Genomic DNA, 19,595 nt, shown 5'->3' with positions numbered 1-19,595 from the left:
GACAATTAAAAACAAAGACCAAGGTAAGAAAGTCAGAATATACTAAGGACAGATCAAATTAGCCAAGTATTTTATTTACTTAGGATTAGACCTGTTTTTCATTATATTTTTGATTTATTTATTTATTAAATAGTACAGCATATTAAGGCCATGGTGTTATCCTTGCCTTATGCTGAATGGTACCTTTCCAGGGCTTATGCCGTTGTTTCCAAGAAAAACTATTTTTCAGCAAAGCACTACACCATTCTTGAAAATTATTTTTGAGGTCAATCACTTTATTTATTTAATTTACAGGCGAAAAACATCTCATAACTTACATCACCAGAAGAGGGAGGATTGTGGTAAAATGCAGTTTGGAGTCAAGAATAAATGACCAGTGGCTGGAGCTACTGGAAGGCACCATGTCCCAAAAAGGCAGTCTAATCAAGTGTGTGGGTTTATGGTGTCCTAGATACTACCCACCAACTCCTAGGTGAGCTTGTGCTACGTACCAGAGGAAAGATGGCTAACTTCACTCTTAAAGCCATGCTTTTGCTGTGAGCACAGTGCCTTCCTCCTCCTGCACGGGAGGAATGTTTATCCGGCACTTAATGCAGATCTCTCTCTACGCTACTGAGTGCTAATTTCTCTTGATACACACACCCTCAGAATCCAGCCACTATTAAATAACTGTAAATTGGTAATTTTAATTGCTGAGGACTCAAACATTGTAGTTCTCAGCATGTTTAAAGGAAAAGAAAAAGTAAAAAAAAAGTAAATCAACTCTCCTGGGGTTTCCCCTCCCCAGTCAACAATGTCAAGTTTTCAAGAAAAGGAAGCATGGCATTTGCAGACTCAATTAAATCCGAGCAGTTGGAATTCCTCATCAAAGTAGTAGGTACTTCTGAGGCAGCAACTTATTCTGAGAAACTGCTTCAGACTCAGAGGAATACTAACAGTGCTATTTTACAGTATACTGAAGGTAAGGACCTAAATGTAGCTCGAGGGTAACTGTAGCTGGAAGGCTGGTAGTGCTCCTTTATATTGTATGGGCTTTGTGTGTCACAGCAAATGATTTACAGCTGCTGCATGAGGCGTACATGTTCACTGCATTGTCCTTCCATGATCAAAATATTCTTGCCTCACAGTTTTGCAGCCTGCAAAGTATTTCCACATGTTTGAAAACAGGAGGTCAGATGTCCTGTGGCGTTCTGCTCCTCTGCTCTTCTAACAGCAATTCTGAGTTGGTGGTCACCTAAAGGCATTTGCATCATATTGGCTGTACATGTATTAATGCAATAGCTATGAAGTATAACTGTGAGGCCATTTTTGTCTCTTTCTGACAACTGTCTAAATCTCATCCTTCCTCATCTATGTATTTCTCTCCTTCTTTCTGGATAAGTTCTTTGAAAATAAAAACTTTTGAGCTCTTTTTCCTCCTATGCAGATGAGTTCCTTTAATGAAAGCAACAACCACATGGATGCTGCAAGGTCTCAGCTTCTACAGGAAAAAGAAATGTGACAAGCATTATTTCAGCAGCATTGGCATCAGGCCAACAATAATATGTCCATAGTTCCCAGCGACCTCTCAGTGAGCTCCAAGTTAAGATGATTTTATATTATTCTACTCTCTATGTATCCTTGACAAACAATGCAAAGGAAAGGCAGGGATTTAACTTTGGGAAAGACCTTGTAAATGAAAGGTGAAATAGAGGCTACTTATCTAACATATGCTTCAAAGGCTCGTTGTAGAACTGACATTTAGGAGATGGGGTAAAGCAGGGGGCAGAAGTTGTGGGCTGGTATTTGAGCACTACCTCTAACTTTGGAACTTTATACAGCCTTTAATCCGTTTCTGGAGGGCTGGGAAGTATTCTGTGGATGTTGTGAGTGAACTGTGCTTTTTGTATTAAACATTTATTGCATGGCTTTCTCTGTCTGCAAGCAGCTAGATCAATGATTTAAGCTATCCCCTCCAGATCTATGTTTCTATTGACTGGGTTTTTGCCTTTGGAGAAGATACCTGAGCCATAGTTTCAAATGGGGAAGAATTCTGCTGAAAAATGCATTAGGAAAGCTAAAATGCTAATATGCAGGGGCAATCTCCCTTCTGACAGAAGGAAGGAGCCATGGAGAACACTAAACGCATGAGAAAAACGTGCATTATTCTGTAAACTTTGCACAAAATAAGTAGTATCTTTTTGAAAATGAAATTTACTGTTTTTAATAAATGTAGATTAGTGTGCAGTTTCATTATCTGCCTTGGGCTTGTCTTCCCCTGTGTCTGCTGGGACAAAGAGGTCACATAGCTCAGTGTTGCTGTTGTGCCGGACGTTGCCGCACCACAGTATTCGTTGAGTGCAGTAGTGGGATTTCTCAGAATTATGCGGTCGATCTCACAAACATCCCCGCATTGCTCAGCCACCGCTCTTTCCCACTAGAGAGGGGCTCCCCTCTGTCTGTTTTTCCCTCCGCTCCTTCACCGAGCTGACAGACATGCATCCGCGTCCTGCCGGCCGGAGCTCAGCCGCGCCGGCAAGCGCAGCTCTTCCCAGCGGGCCGGGATGTCAGGGACCTCAGTGTGAGACCATGCTGATGCACGACGCATGAGTGATCAATCAACAGCCAAGAGCACGATGGGCTGCACGAACTTTGTGTGCGCCGGAGTCACACAGGACAGCACATGGCAGCGTGCCAGCATCTGCATGAGGCTCTTGCGCCCAGTCAGGATGACTCCGAAGCAGGAGCAAACAGACGACCCAGTTATCTGGCATAGGAGCGTGAGGTGCCAGCAGACGGGCTTGACAGATGCATTCTTGTTCCTACGGGGAAAGGGATGCATATCTGTATGTATCAGTTATGCCACGGGTAAACATGTTCAGCACCTCAGAAACCTTGTTCCAAAGAGGATTTGAGTGCCACACGAGTCACGGCAGGCATTGGTTGGGGAAGCAAGGCATCCTAATGCAAAGCATCTCCAGTCAACCTTTCAACAAGTACCAAATGCAGGTGAATCTTTAAATATACTGCGTAGCCATCTTCTCCAGAATGAACACAAAGCTGTGTGACAGAATATCATAACTGTAGATGACAACAAGATACTGAACTTTCCAGAAGAGGGAAAATGCACATCAAAATTAGAGCATCCTACAACAAGTTCAAGGTTTTTGTTATTTTAAACGGGGGCGTGCTTTTCATGAAAATGTCTCCAGCCTTCAGCTATCTCTAATAATTCTTATGTGTCTATTTTTAAATAAAAAAACAAGAAAACTAGGTGAAATAACAAGAAAACTAACTACAAACCTAGCCAGCTGTAATGCCAATGATAACTCCTATATTAGCAAACATGTAAGTGTTCCCCCCTTATTCTTGAATTTCAGTGACCTTCTGATAATGTATAAATCCTGTTCGCAGTTCCCCCAGGACTCACGAAGACATCCCTGCCCCTATCTTCCCTGTATCAGCCAACTTAAGACAGCTGGCAGCTGCGTAACAAAAAGGAAATGAAATTTTCCTGTTAGCAGCCTCCTCCAATTCAGAGAACCAGGGACAGGCACCGAATCTGCCTGCAGTAGTCTCAGGACTTCTCATATGTTAAAAGTACTTTCTTAGAGAGAGTGGTTAAATGTGGCTCTTAGCAGACAGGTGAAACCATAATTCAGGCTGTGTGGCTGGGCCTTTAATATATTCTGTTTGACTGCTTTAGCCGTTTCCTGATATTCAGGTCTCTATTGCTAGTTGTAAAGAGACAGGAAAAGGATACATTTGCTGACGTTCAGCCACTACAGAAACAATCTATAAGACCAAGTGATCAAGAGCAGCATGTTTTTGGAGTATACTTGTACATTTCAGAAACAAATAATCAATCTCAATACTAGGATGAGACCTTTGATAATAAACTTTGAATAATTCAATTAAACTACAACTCAGTGATAGTTCAAAATCATTTGTAACAAGAAGGAAAGTTTCATATTGCCATTTAAATTAAGAAGTGCATAAGAGAAAAATGAAATGTAAATCAAATAAAGTGTAGTGCTTTTTTTTTAGGACTTGGATAATTAATAATAAAATTAGAAATATTTATCCAACCAGGTCTTGTTTGGATCTCACTGAGGAAAATACTACCAGCTTCCAAACAAATTATTTCCTTCCTATCCTATCTATTTAATCTGTCCTGGGTTAAAATAGCCCAGTTTAAAGTTGGGTGATGACCCTGAATACATCTGCAAAAATACAATGCTGGAATATTTCATTCAAACTCCTTGTAGTTACTATGAATTTACTTCAGATCAGATGAGACTAAGGTCTCTAATAATAATTAAAGTCCATTGACAACGTAAATTCCATTGATAATATAATGCTATGATTACACCACTCATGAGAGTTTAGCCTTTGAAATAACTAAAAATTGATTTACAAACAAAATGAAGCATGGCCCAGACACAGATTTGAATGTAGATGCTGCTCTACTGTATCTGCTCACTAGAATTACATTCTGGATCTGGGGCTTGTTAAAAGATGCTCCTTGTCTACGACCATTTAGTTTAATGGTAAATCAGCTCAAAAAGTGGCAGTAACCTATAGGAAAGAAGAAAGAGAAGAGATAATTGTTTGGTTTTAACGTGCTTCCTTCTCTACAGTTATTTAATAATCTTTCAAACAACTCTTCATGTTTTCAGATTGCACATAAGATATCACCAACTAGTCCTGTAATGTTTTCCAGAGTACCATTTTAAGAAACAAAAATCTTTTCCCTGTTAAAATCTTTCTCAACCCAGTTTTCCACCCCCTGTAATTATCTTCAAAAATCCTCGTTCTGAAGGATTGCACACTTACACACATTTCAGCCATTAACCATACCGTCTTTATCCCTGCTGACATTATGGCTTCAGGCTGTGCTAAGGGCCTGCATAATCTTGTTTTCTGAGGCTCCTGCCTTCTCTGTGAATGACAGGAGGAAAGGGGAAGACAGGTAAGATCCAGAATTTCTTCGAAGATTAAAGCTCTAGAAAGCGTATGGTAATCCAACATCTGTTACTTTGGTCCTGGAGCTGTGAAACTGTGCTGCTGTTGTGCCATCTGCCAGACAGTCCAGAAGGAGGGGAGGCTGCTCCTTCGCCAGTCGGCGTGATTAAGGTTGTCTATGTGTTTGTGTTTGTATGCAGTGGGGAAAAAAATTGATTGCACACTTTGTGCTTGGGCAATGCCATGTGCGATGTGTCAGAGAGGAGAATGTGGGTCGTTTTACCTGCTCGCATCTGAACAAAGCATGAGGAATAAATAAGAAAAGCAAAAGACCACACAGTTATTAACATACAAATAGCATCTATGCTTCATGTGCAATGGTCACACACCATTCTGATTTTACACTGGCAGGTGACCAAGGCACGATTAATTCACACTGAGCTTTAAGGCACTTTTGGTTTGCTCAGCAGGAGTGATACAGACCACTGCACTCCAGGAAATGTTCAGTCTCAGAGGGAGGTGTGAGGTCTTCATGCAGGCTACCAAGCTTCAGCCCAGGAAGATTAGTGGTGATTTCTGTACGTCTTGATGACTTTTCTCTCTCTTAATACAGAGAACAAATGTTTTTTTCTGTATAAGCTACTAAGGCATAGTCTGTTTCAGCCTCGCTGTTAAAGTTTGTCTGCACACTCTGCCTACATGTGCAACGGCTGTGCAAAATGTCCTTGTGTAGGTACAAACCTTTTGGATTGAGTCTGGCAGTAACTGTGTACCCTGAGTCACGCAATGAATGGGTACTGGAAAGAATTTAGGACATCTTGTGCGAAGGTGCACTTGTATAGGGGATATGTTGCTCTTCAGAACTGGGGAGAGTTCCTGCCCCAAAAAGTGCCATCTAGACAAGAAGTATTAACATGCCCAAGTCATAAGCACTTTCACAAAGAAGGAACTGACACCAGATTTGATTTCCAAAGCGTCTTTGGCACAAGCCTTTGTTTATCAGCAGGAAGAATCCATGGCTTTCATCAGGAATCCACCCAAGATGTACAGATTTGGGTTCATTTCTCTCTTCTGCTCGAAGAAAGGGATATTAAACTTGCAGACCTTATTGGTTCATATATAAAAATTGTTCCACATCAGAATTAAATGATTCTAGATTTTCCTCAAAGCAGATGCTTAAATCTTTAGGGAGCTTTCTTTCTGGATGTTTTAGCAATTCCAGTAACTGGCACCCAAGTCAGAGATCTGAGCTTCTGCATCTGGAGTGCCTGACAAGACAACTGGAAGGGACACTGGGTTGTTTGCACTGCAGTCCAGAGATGTGATTGCTGCTCAGGGAAACATTCACAAGCTGGATTTAAACTAGCTAGATCCAGGACCAGTCACAGGGTAGTGATGGAAGAAAAAGCATCATGCTCCTCCAGGACACTGGTTGTGTGTTTAGTAGGCTAGAGAGAAGGCTATGTTGAGACTAGTTCTTGAAGTTGCTAGTTTAAAACTGTTGCAGCCACGTTGATAAAGCTGTGATTATCGGTGGATTCTGCAGTTTGTACAGCCAGCAGCACCTGCACACAGTAGACTGTGAACTGATTTCAGCAGGGCTATCTAGAGTAACAGTCCGGCTTGTAGCAAGTGAGGGTGGGAAGCGTCCTCACATACCTGTAGGTTGACATGGGTGGGTGGCATCTCCATATTGCTTTATCACGACAGCAAACTAGAAAAAAAGACCAGGCCTAATTTGCAGTTTTTCACTTCTCTTTCTGTCCTTCTGAGTTGAATCGCCAATACTCCCTTCACACACCGGCCCACTGTTTTCGCGTGTGCCGCCATACACGCTGGTGTTGATGAGCCGAGGTTTGAGATCCCAGCTCATCCTGCTGATGGGTCCTCTTCTTACAGCATATCAGGTGAGCAGGCTGGATCCTGCCTCCTCTTGCTATTTGCTGGATGGCATTACCCAGGGAGGGGCAAAGAGCAGAATAAAATGGGAGGACTCTCTCCCTTCTGTGGCTGACAGCCCTGACCTGGCCCTAGACTTAAAGAAACACAAGGCATTCAGTTGGATGTCATTTTGATGTTTCTGAATAGTATGTCTCTGGAGATGAAATAGTAATCATCACCAGAGCTACAGATTAGCAACTGATAGAAAAAACAGGCATATCATTAAGCTTACACACTCCCTTGTTATCTCACCACTTCTCATTCAATCCTTGCCTGCAAACAGAAGAAGGGAATCCCTGCACGGCTACACTGCTGGGTTTGCATATAATCAGGTGTCGAAGCCTGCCTTACTTAGACCTTTTGTTCAGCTGCAGTCCCTACTGGATTTTTTTTCCTAAGATTTGTGCTTTCACCCCTGGAATAATATAACAACTACCTCTTTGTCTCTTTAGGTTTGTTCATATAACTTGTATTAATATATCAACAATGTAATAAAAGAGACATACAAAGAATCCTCTTGTCTTCCACAGTTACAGCAAAAGCTGTGGCAATTACTGGTGATGTGAAGCACAATCTAAGACTCCAGCAGATAAATGTGAAAAAATGCAATTTTGCATCTCAGCTGTAGAAACAAAATACACGTCGGTTTAGACTTATGAGGATTTGCTTCATGTTTAGTAAAGCCTGTTTTATTAGGACATTTATCAGATGGTCTGGTGGTTAAAATGGATATTTTAAAGGTATTTTGAATACAGCAGTGATCACATCTTGAAAGACTAAACAAAACCCAATTGACTTCCAGTAAGTTTTTCACTGGAGTTTGAGTGTAAAAATAGTATATTTGAATCTTTCAAACACTCCTGTTGAAAAGGTTGATGTTAAATGTGATCTTTTAATTTATTTTGTGTGTAGAAACTTCAGTCTGGATTCTGAGGACAGCTATATGCTTTAAATCTTCCAGAGTCATGTTGTGGTGCTAGCCAAAATCTAGGATCCTTTACGCTGCTGCAAGAATTAAAAAATGTTGATAGAGACAGGTCCTAGCATTTTCTGCTCACAAGGAGTGGAGGATCCAGTCTCTATGGGAGGACATGAGCCTTCGGTGCAGCACAGGACATTCCTTCTACCATCTGATGAAGAAACTCTCTCTCCTCTTCCTTCCTCTGTTTCTTTCAGTCATATTCTAGCATTGTCCAGGTTTTGCCTGAATCTTCCTTTCTCATATCTTTACTGTGCTTCTCATTCTAACACCTAAGTACACCTACTCGATCATACTTAGTGAAGCTGTCTCTCCAAATAGGTCAAATTTCTAAGTATATTCATCTATGCTTTTAAATTCTGGTGGTGATGTACACTTGTATTTTTGTCTCAAAAATTACTGTGGCTTCTCATGAGGAACCTAAATCAGAGATGACTGTCAATCTTATCAATTCCAACCCAGCAGAATGTGATACCTGGTAGGGAACAGTTCTGCAAAACTAGGTGGAAAAGTATCTGTGTAGAAAAAAAAAAGAAAGAAAGAAAAAAACCCCAGTCAGCAGCTAGGCCATAATAAATCAAAGGCAATAGTGTTGACATCTAATAGTTCACATTGCTTTTTAATGAGAGAATCTGGAATTCAGTTGTTTGGAGCTCTGGTTCTGGTTCTGCTGTGGACTCGTGACCCGGGACAAGTTTTCACAAGCTCTGAAAGACTTAAATAGTATCGACCTGCATCTCAAAAATACTGTGAAACATAGTCACTGCTTTGAAATGCCTTCAGATCCACAAATGGAACTCTTGTCTGAACAAGAATAAAAGCGTAAGGAGTAAATTTCAGTAAAATTCTAATTCTACTGAAACCGGTGGGAAGTTTGGCATTGAGTTTGTGGGGCTAAAACTTACCGCCTTTGTTGCTCTGATGGTTGAGGATGAGAACATAATTTGGCCAATAATTGGTGCTCCATTGAGCGAGGCATATGAAGAGCTTAAGGGAGCTAGCAGCCTCCAGGGTTAGTTCTATGACTAGGAACTTCTGAAATGCCAAGATTTGTGTTTTCCCTCCCAGACACATCTTGTCAGGAGGCAACGTTATTATTGGAGGCAACTTCCATGGAAGTCAGCTTGTACAACTGGTATTTGTGCATCAAACACCTTTAAAAAAATGATTGGGAGAAGGAATGAAGAATGCTATGTGTATTACCTTGATGCTTCACGTCATTTTAAATATCCAGTATCACTGGTCTTTATAGTTCTTCATTTCTTTCATACTGTTTCACCTATTACTTATTTTTTATTCTGTTAAGTGATCCATTACCTTTATTTTTAGAGGATTCACTTCAGGAAGAAAGATGTTTACCTTAAAAAATACATATAAAGACCCCTAAGAGTTGTACAAGCTAAATTCACTTTCCTCATTATATTGGCATCATTCAAGGAGAATAAACTCAACAATTCACCAGTTTAACACTCACACACCAATCCTTAAATTACAGCTCTAGTACATCGTCACTGATTATTATTAAATTACATGCATTACAGATAGATCTGCAAATTCTAACAAAACCAAAACAAAACTGAAAAAACCCAAAAACCTCAGCAAGTTTTGAGATAATATGAATATTATGTGGACTCCAAACATTGTTGCTAATGCAGACAATTTTGAAGTTAATTCTATTTTTCAGTATTCTGAATAAACCTGCTCTCTTGTTTTTAAAATTTTGAGAGTTTCAACAAAGTCTTTGGAAAAAAATAGAAAAGATTAAAATAATCTTAATGAGTTCTGCTTATCACTAAAACTTTATTTAGACTCAGACATTTATTGGTGGATTTTGGGTTAGGTTTTTACTTCGGGTTTTTTTAGGAAACAGCAATTTCTTTGAAACTTCAGCTGGAAATGGGTTCCCTCAGTTGTCATTTGACTTGAATTCATTTAAATAGCTTCAGCTGGAAAAAAAATACTGGGACATAATTCACAAACCTTGCGAATCCCCGTGTTTTTATCTAATTGACAAGAAGCTTGGGGACCCACAGAGTTCCTGGTGGCATTGGAGGAGGGGCACACCCTTCTGCCTTGCCGGGTGGCCCGAAGGGAGGTGTTTGCAGCTGATGCTGCTCCATGTTGTTGAGGTAAGTATCTGCTGGCTCAGGGTCCTGTTGACCTGCCAGGTGGCTCTCAGGGCCTGATGCAACTTCCAAGATATGGTGAGGGTTTCTTCACTCTCTACTGCTGGCAGTGTCCTGCTTCCCAGGCAACACTTAGATATTTCCCAAGCAAGACTAGTCTCCTCTGGGAGCGAAAGTTGCACAGTCACTTCCTCAGACCACAGGGGGCCCAGAAACTGGGCTCCTGACAGCTTTTTGAGAGAAAGCACCTGCTATTTTTTATTAGTATGTCAGCTCTCAGAGCTGTGCTTTATTTAATTAATTTTGGCAGCTAACAGAAATGACTAAATTAAAAAGAGGAGAAATCAACACATCGTTTCTGCAAATCTATTGACTGATTAGCATGGGTAAATGAGTCGCAAAGTAAATTGCAGCTTCAGGGAGGACATGTTAGCTGCCTCTTACACTTCAGAATTCAAAATGAAACTCTAGTTGTGGTTTATGCATTTCTTTTTGAAGCAGAGGTAAGCATTTCATCTTTTTATTTGTTTATAGTATTTCTGAACACAAGAACAGGTTTCCCAGGGATGTTGTGCTGGCTCCATCCTTGGAGTTATTCAAAACGAGATTCAACATGGTCCTAAGCAACCTGCCCTAGCTGACCCAGCTAGACAATCTCCAGAGGTCCCTTCCAATCTCAACTATTCTGTGATTCAGTGATTTCCCAACACTGCTTGAGACAAAAAATGAAATTACAGTGGTTTAAAATAATGAAACTAAAAATCCTAAGTGCATTTTTGATATGACAATTACTGGAGCTAGAAAGGAGTTGGCAGGCCAGACTTTGTAATATTTAATATTCCAAATATAGAACAGATAGCTATTACCTGAGTCAGAGCTAACCCGTGCTCTGCCAGTATATGTAGAAGGCTTCAGTGATGATTTCCCTACATCTTACAGCCAAATAAACCTCTTTATCAAACAGTTTCTTCAGACATGGTTTCTTGTTGTTATTAATGGCATATGGCTGTTAAGAGCCTGACCACGTGAAAAATTTAATGTTCTCATTGAACTCAGAGCACACTCAGGTCAGGAGTTGGTTTCAGTAGTTTTGTAATGTTTTATCACATTGTTAATTCCCTGCTATCAATTATAATCTTGTGCTCTAAGTCCCAATATGTTCTTGGATGGTTTGTTCAGCATTTGTAAAAACATAATAAATGCAAGTGGATGCTTGGCAGGGAGAGCTCTGTCAACAATGCAGTGTTGACTTGTAACATCAAATAACATTTCCATTTCCTTAGAGAGGTTGTTGGGCTTGTTACTAACAAGCTTTTTTTTTCCCCCTCCAGTTTTGTCGGTGAAAAAAGTTATCACAAAAGAATATGGGTTGTCATTTTTGATACCAGGTTTTATTTCTTGGTATAATGTCTCTGTTACATCTCAATTCAAATGTCTGATTTGTTCCTTTCAAATTTTGGGTGAAGATGCAGTCAGCTTGAAGGTAAAAAGTTATCACCAGGAAAATATAACTCATCAAGGGGTGTATGTTTCTGCAAAACAGGTAACTCTAATAAGGTGAGATTCATCTTTCTCAGCTCAAGCATCAGAAAGTTGGTTGCATATCGCTCTCATATTGCTACCGAAAAGAAACAGATGCCCATTTCAGCTCATGTTAGGCATCTAAGACAGGTAACAAAAAGTCATTCTGGAGATTCTTCCTCCTCTCCAGTGACTAAAAGAATGACTGGCTTAGGTACGGAAACTATTCTTAAGTGTGTCCAGTTGAATGAGGTAAAACACACGTCTAGAAACTAAAACAATGATTTTCAGCCTTCTCAGAATTTCATACCAAAACAAGACCCACCTCTCCATGATTTTTAGTGCAATTACAGAATCGCAGAAAAATTTAAACTGTAAAGGGCCTCTGGATGTCATCTGGTTCAACCCTTTTCTGACAGCAAGGCCAACACCAAAGTTAAATCAAGTTTTGTATGAAGACCAAAAGGTGTGTTATTAAGATAAACAAGACAACATAGGTACGAACAAGGATTTCCTTCCTTTCCCTTCCCTTCCCTTCCCTTCCCTTCCCTTCCCTTCCCTTCCCTTCCCTTCCCTTCCCTTCCCTTCCCTTCCCTTCCCTTCCCTTCCCTTCCCTTCCCTTCCCTTCCCTTCCCTTCCCTTCCCTTCCCTTCCCTTCCCTTCCCTTCCCTTCCCTTCCCTTCCCTTCCCTTCCCTTCCCTTCCCTTCCCTTCCCTTCCCTTCCCTTCCCTTCCCTTCCCTTCCCTTCCCTTCCCTTCCCTTCCCTTCCCTATGGATATTTTGGTTAATTCTGTTCAGGCTATCGCAGTACAAGCTTGTTTTCAAAGAGGGAAGTTATAAAGAAGAAAATAGTCTTTCAATCTAGAGAATAAGTAGGAAAGGGACAGCTAGGAGGGAGGCACAACCCTGCCTGTCTACAGGAGAAGTGGCTGGATGCAAGTGTGATCAGCACTATTGGTAGAATAAAAAACCCAAACTGGCCAGGAGCAGAGATGATGAAGAGAAACAACTCATCATTTCAAGAGGGGAGGAAAGGGAGAGAGTGCAATCACAGCGCACAGAGAACATACATACTTTCAGTCAGAACCCTGTGCACAATACGGCAAAAAATTTGGACTTTTCATGAGAAATATTTTCTCTGAGCAATATACAGCTACAATGGTTCAGGTTTTGCTAGTGTTGTTATTACAGACCTGAAAAGTCTCAGACTTGAATTGTTGCCTTGTTGTCCTAGTTGCTGTACAGATACAAAGTTAATGAAGGTTGCTCTCCTGGTAAGCTCACAAGGTAAGTGTAATACAAGAGACAATACAACTGCATGAAGGGAATTACAAGGGAAAAATGAAAACAATTGTAGTCATTTTATTAGGCAGTGGTCTCAATATGCCAGAAAGCTATCAGTTACCTGAGATTGGTCAATTTTTTAAGGCATTAGGAAAACAAGTAAAAAAAAGGAAAAGAAATGAACTTTAAGAATACAAATCTCAAACATGAGAGGAAACATTAAAAAAAGGACAAAAGTTTTTTTCAAAATATACAAAAGGTGAGGTTGGTATCACAGGCCAAGTGGAAAGAGTCCTAAATGCGAATAAGCTTCAAGATTAGTTTGGGATGCAGCAGGAAATGCACAAGGAATTAAGCCTCCTTTTACGCTTGAGGCAATAAACAAGAAGGTGCTGAAGAAATTCAGAAAGAGGAGTGCCATGATGAAAAAGGAAGGCTATATAATGCACAATATTGTATAATACTTTCAGCTGTGAATGAACAGGAAAGATCTGCACTTGAGAAATATTCAGGAGCTGTAGAAAGAACAAGAAAAAAGAATAAAATTTGCAATTGAAAGTACCTGGTATACTGTTTTTAATCTGGTAAGTAGCTGGTATACTGTCCTTTAATGAAATATATGTGATTACCCAATTTTAGGTTTGTTGGGACACATCCTCATTTCTTTTATGGTTTCAAAATTTCCTTGTGCTTTTTTTATGGCTAGAAGCAGATATAAGTCAGGTTTCATGCTTCATACTGTACTTAGTATGTTGAACAGGATGAGATAGGCAGCTAATGATGTAAAGGGAAAAGGACAAACTAAGGAAAGTTTACACCTCAAACCCTTAACCCTGGTTTATTCCAGTTGCTGTGAATGTGAACACTGCTATAGTAACAAGGACATCAGACATACACCAAACTAATCCACATATATATGCTCATTACATATCAGACCACTATTTCCCTTGGAGATCTTCTGCTTAAACCTGAAAAAAGCCTAATATTTGCTGGTGAAACTAGAACATGTCCAAGCCCCAGGCAGCCAGGAAAGAATAGAGAGGCACTTAGTGTGGTCCATACATGTCATCAGCTTGGTTACAGTCATGAAAGATTTAGGATGATCTTTCTGGGATAGCAAATGTCAGAGCTGGCAAGAAAAATTTTTTTGCAAATCCAGCGGCAAGGTGCTCTAAGCTTAGTCACAGGAGCACACAAGCATAAACAATGTCATAAGTATATTCTTACTTTTTAATACGACTTTGAGGTTCTGAAACTGATAACAGTTCCACATTGGGTAACTGCAATGCCACAGTTTTGATTCCTGCCCCAAAGAGCTTACAAGGGACAGAGGAGCCATACATCATGCTAATGTCAAGCCTTCCTAGAGACAAAGCGTGTTTACATTTATATTCTGAGAAAGCCTCGGAATTATATTCTGTACTTGAGAACCTTGGAGCTGAAATGCTGGAGGGGAGCACACCCAGAGCCAAATTGGAAACAAACCAGGGACGCAGACAAAGAGGAGGCTGTGGAGCCCAAAGCCTGAGGAAGGGCAGCTGGCAGCGGAGAGGGACAGTTGAGCCCACGGACCGGGGCAATACAGTGCAGCCGCTGCATGTCAGAGCAGGGCACCTGCACCCCCAAAGTGTGCTGGTCCTCCCACAGGGCAGGGAGACTTGGTCCCAGGCAGGGACCGTTCTCTTCCGAGGGATGTGAGTGAAACCAATACTTCATGGCGTGTGACTCCAAGGGGGACAGGTGAGATCTCTGAATCTAATGAATTTGAGACCCAGGGAGTGCATGAAAGCAAAGGATTTGTTGTTAAACAGCTTCTTCTAGGATATAATTTTATCTGTTTCCAGGAGAGTCACGTGAATACAAAGGAAGGATTCCATCCACACGGAAATACAGACTGGGGAGAATATTCTGCCTTAAATTATCGTTTGAAAAAATCAGTTGAAGGGTATGGAGTGAAATAGAGTTAGCCATTTAGCTTCTTTTTGGCATAGTGAAATTGTGATTTCCTATGGATAATGTCAGCTAGAATGGTAATTATCTCAGTTAAATATCATATAATGAAAACTCTTGATAAGGTAGGAATACTGATGGTGGTATGAAGAGCTGCCTTCCTTTTTCCTATATGATTTCTTATGTTACGTTCATTAGTGCTTCAGTCTTGCAGAGTACACACACCCACACCCACCCATTCCATCCCCACATCTCGAAGCTTCAAGGAGTCTTGAACACTGCATCTACATCTTGAAATGACTTAATGATAAAAATAAGCTGAATGCTGTTAACCAATCTGCATTTTATTCTGGTTTCCAATGTTTACGTTATTAACCCCCCCACACTGAAAATAACACTGATATTTCTGTGAGCTGGAGATGAAATTTAACATTGGCCAAGCCTTGCATGTCTGGGTATTCAGCGCCAGGATGCTCCATAGAAACTGTCACTTTTGTGGAACTGCCACAAAGAGAGGAGACCGTGTTAAACTGTTTTCCATTCTTAACCCATTCCTGCTAAAGTAAGCAACAATCAAATGCTTATAATGATATTGACCTACTTGTGAAGTGCTTTGGGATATGTATTGTTATTCAAATGCTGTCTTGTTATTACTTTATTTCATTTTAATTGCATTCTGTCATGTGCAAAACTTTTAAAACGTATATCTCCTCAGCGTAACATCTCCCCGCTTGTTCTCTGCAGAACAACACTTGATTTTTGTAAAGGCAGAGCAAAATATTTTCAGTTACTTCTGAGTCAGAAGATAATAAAACATACTCACAGTAAACCAAAGCCTCTTTTTTTGCTCATTGTTAAAGCTAACTGTGATCATATGGATTGAAAGGAGACAGAGCAAAAACTTGTGAAAATTGACTTGGGAATAATTCCCATTATGATGAAACACCTTTGCTTGAGCTCGGCAAGGGGAAAACAAGGTTATAGGTGCTCAATTGTATCAGCTAAAATCCGAGTAGAATCCCTTCAACACACTTGCTGTGCCCTACATGATAATTAGGGTTAGCTCGTTTTCATTAATTAAGGGTTTGGGCAAGGACTGGGGTTTGTTCTTGGAACAGTTTGTGCAAAAGACACTCTAAATGACTCATATTCATAATTCTCCAAGGCCTGAAGCCCTGTCTAAACATAGAGTTTGTATTGCTTTAAATATGCAGGTTCATTTAAAGTAGTAAAACTGCAAGTCACATCCCATCTTCCCCTTTTCAAACCCAGCTGTAATGGTACAAAATGATTATATCAGGATAGTTGATTCCAGTGCAGAAAGGGAAATGAACAAGCTATACTTGTATTATCATACCTATAATGGTATGATTCTACCTACACCAAAGGTTCAAATGGTGTGTGCATAACATTTAAAAATAAATCACATTTTTAACTGAAGCAATTGAACTGATAGGAAAGCAGTTTTGATAGGAAATCTATTTTAGGCTCAGCTTTCTTTCCCTGAACACCACCACTAGCAGCAGCAAAGGACCGTGGAGGGCATCAAATATGGGACTATTGCAATACCATTGGTACCTCTGGTGAACGTACCACCAATTTTAAACTTAGAAAACGCTTTGAAAAGGTTTAAACAAAATAAGAAGATACTCCCCTCCTTTCTTGACCCTCCAAACAGTAAAGATAGGCTACTAGTGCTCCCTTTAAGAGCAGGAACCATTATTCTGATTTTTCTCAGACCTTCTGTGGACATAGTATTTAACTTACTGACCCATTTCAGTCACCTCAAGACAAGTTCAATATTATGAGGAGTTGTGATCATTTCTCAGCACACAAGGTACCGCTGTAAATTTTTGGAAATCACATTGCCACTGATCCTTGAAACACCTAAAGAATGTGTATTACATTTACTGTTTTGATAGATTATGACCAGCCAACATGACCTTCTGCAAACCACAGGTCAGAGAATTTCATCCTTGTCATGCCTTTTTTTTCATTCAGCAGTTTCTTCTTCATTAGACAGCCTTGTGAAAGAGAGAAATAGTTCCAGAAAAGTGATATACTAACACGCAAGTCTGAGGCAAGCCAACAGCAGAAGCATCATCAGATCTACAGGTCTGTTCTCCTATATTCAGCCCAAGAGGCCATGTAGTTTGTAGAAGTGCCACAACATCTTCTTGTTATTTTTACAAATTCTGATTGCAACTGATTCAATTAAAAAATGTTGTCTTCAGAGCTGTGATTTTGAATTAAAGGAAATTCTAGTGGACTAGTTTGTAAGTTTCCATATTTATTTCCCTAATATTTTACTTCATCTTTTTTTTGTAGCCTCTGAAATGTGGTGAAAGACTAACTTATGTTTGTGTTTATTATCAGAAATTGGCACTGGAAGAAAGAGCTGATCAAATTTTAATGGAAAACTCGTTATTTGCCTTGATTTTTTTTAAACACTTGTTTCACAAGCGCTGTTTTTCTGAAGATATTTCTGTTCCTATTTTTCTATGGAGATATGTTATTAATAATTTTTATGTCTAATGAAATCAAGTTAATGTGGCTGACAGAACCAGACAGACAAATTCTGATCTTTTCTGTAATGACTCTGTAGACTGTAATGAAATTTCCTTGGATTTGCACTGTGAGAACTGGGAGCAGCCTGGTTCCTGGTTCTTACTGCTCAAGTGTGTGCCCTCTCAATATGGGGTAGACAAAGATTTAATCAGCCATTACACTTGGTGTTTTGGTCATCGTGTCGTCTGTCCTCCCCCCTTAATCTGTTTAATTTGCTTTTGTTTTCTTTATTCTGTTCATCTGATTTAATGACCGATCTTTTCTTCAAAGCTTCTTTCTCAGCTGCTATGAAATAAATGCATGGAGGTATTGCAGTTGAACACTTTCCTCTTTTTCAAACCTGAAGAAACAGATTAATGGGGTGAAAACTCTGATTAAAAAAATTGCTCTAGCCTTTCTTTTCTTAAACACATTCACTCACCTGCATCTGCTAATAATAGTCCCATCATGCCTTCTTACTATTTCCACCTCTTCTTACCTTGTATGCCTGTAGGATTTTCATGCTGAGAGATGGGACTGAATGAGCATTGACACCAGTCTGTGCAAAATTATTTTTTTCATAAAACCCCCCAGAATTCACACAGAACTACTTGAGGAGGTGGGAGAAGGACAAATCTAAGATTTGGATTATACTCCCTAAACACAGGGACATATCTTATTGTCTATAATAGTCTTATTAAAAGCCTTGAGTTACCCATCTGACCAAGATTATATGATCAGACCCTGAATAAGTTAAAACATCAGGGTACATGGTATTTTATCATTTCAAATAAACCACTATATACTTACAAAATATACATTTTGCAAAAACCAAACCCAACAGATAAAATGTACAAGATAGCTGTTCAAATAACAGCTTTTTTGACTCTTTGACCTAAAAAATGTCATGGTAAAAGACATCTACAAACCCCACATTCTCACTTTATATTTTAAATGTATCCTTCTGGCTGCATGATGCACATCCTGCAATAGCACTTGCATTGAAATCAACACAATGAAATGTGACGTGTGAGATCAATGAAATGAACAGCACTTCACCATGTGAAAATTGAAAAGGCATGCAGAAAGTTTATGCAGAAAGAATTGACAAACCAGATAAATTATATTGTTTGTGGTATCTTTTCTATCACTGATAACAAAAGAGTTGGATGGGGCATCAAACAGTAATGTCTTTTTATTTCTTGGCCATTTTTACATCTGACAATAATCATTAAAAGAAAGAAAAATAGAAAAGAGAAATAATTTCTTAGGATAGTAAAGAATTTTGTCTTTCTTTTTTTCTATTTTTTTTCATAGCCATTTTTCATGTTGTCCTTGTTTGCTGCACTATGGTTTTATTCTCTGACTGAATAACATGGGAAAATATATTCCACACATAAACACTGGCTCTGTTTTCATCTGTTAAAATGAAATGGTAATTCCACTTAATCTATTAACCACATTTGCTTGCAATTATAAGATATATATTGCATACTTTCTTGCCTTAACACCATTTCACAATCTGTTACCTTCCATTTTCAGAAATGGAAGTGCTATAGTTATTCTTATTCTCTGCTTACACAGGTTTCCTCAAAATATCACTAGTGTCATCACACTTTCAAAGAAAAGATAATGATTTAATAGCCATTTTTAGCTGGATATTGTTGTTGTTTTGAAATCTGATATTAAATGTATTTCTTCCTTGGAATACTAAAAGAACATCATGTAAATTAATCAAAGCATAGGAGCACATTGCTGCTTAAGGCCTTGAAAGCTATTCTGTACATTCTGCATGCTTGAGAAACAAGTAATTAAATGGTTTGCTCCTTCAAACTAAGCTAGTCTTTAAAAAAAAAATAAATAAAAAAAATCGCAAAACCACAGCCCACTCTCTCGCAGTAGAGTCTTTCTTTTATGCCTGTGCACAAATACAAATACAGAACTAAACATTTTTAAAAATACTCCTTCCTGGAGAAGGCACATTGGGATTTAATATTTGCCCCCAACAACGGGTTCACTTGGCTAAGCATCACTGAGCATCAATGTATAAATCGTGCGCTCTCATTCAGAGCCACTGCATTTCCACAATATAAGTGCATGAGACCACATGCTGGTATTCTCCACAAAAGTCACTTGTTATTTAAATCAGAACTACAAACCTGCTCCCTCACCTCCCCCTCTCCAGCCCCTAGAGGGGCATATTCTCATTAACATTCTTAATGTTAATTGGAATTACATGTGCACATCAAGAGGAGAATACACCTCCAGATGCGATATTTGCAAGCTTCATATTAAGCCAGGCT

Source organism: Accipiter gentilis, chromosome 16, assembly GCF_929443795.1.
Source record: "Accipiter gentilis chromosome 16, bAccGen1.1, whole genome shotgun sequence".
Taxonomy (NCBI): domain Eukaryota; kingdom Metazoa; phylum Chordata; class Aves; order Accipitriformes; family Accipitridae; genus Astur; species Astur gentilis.
Note: the sequence above shows the minus strand (reverse complement) of the source record.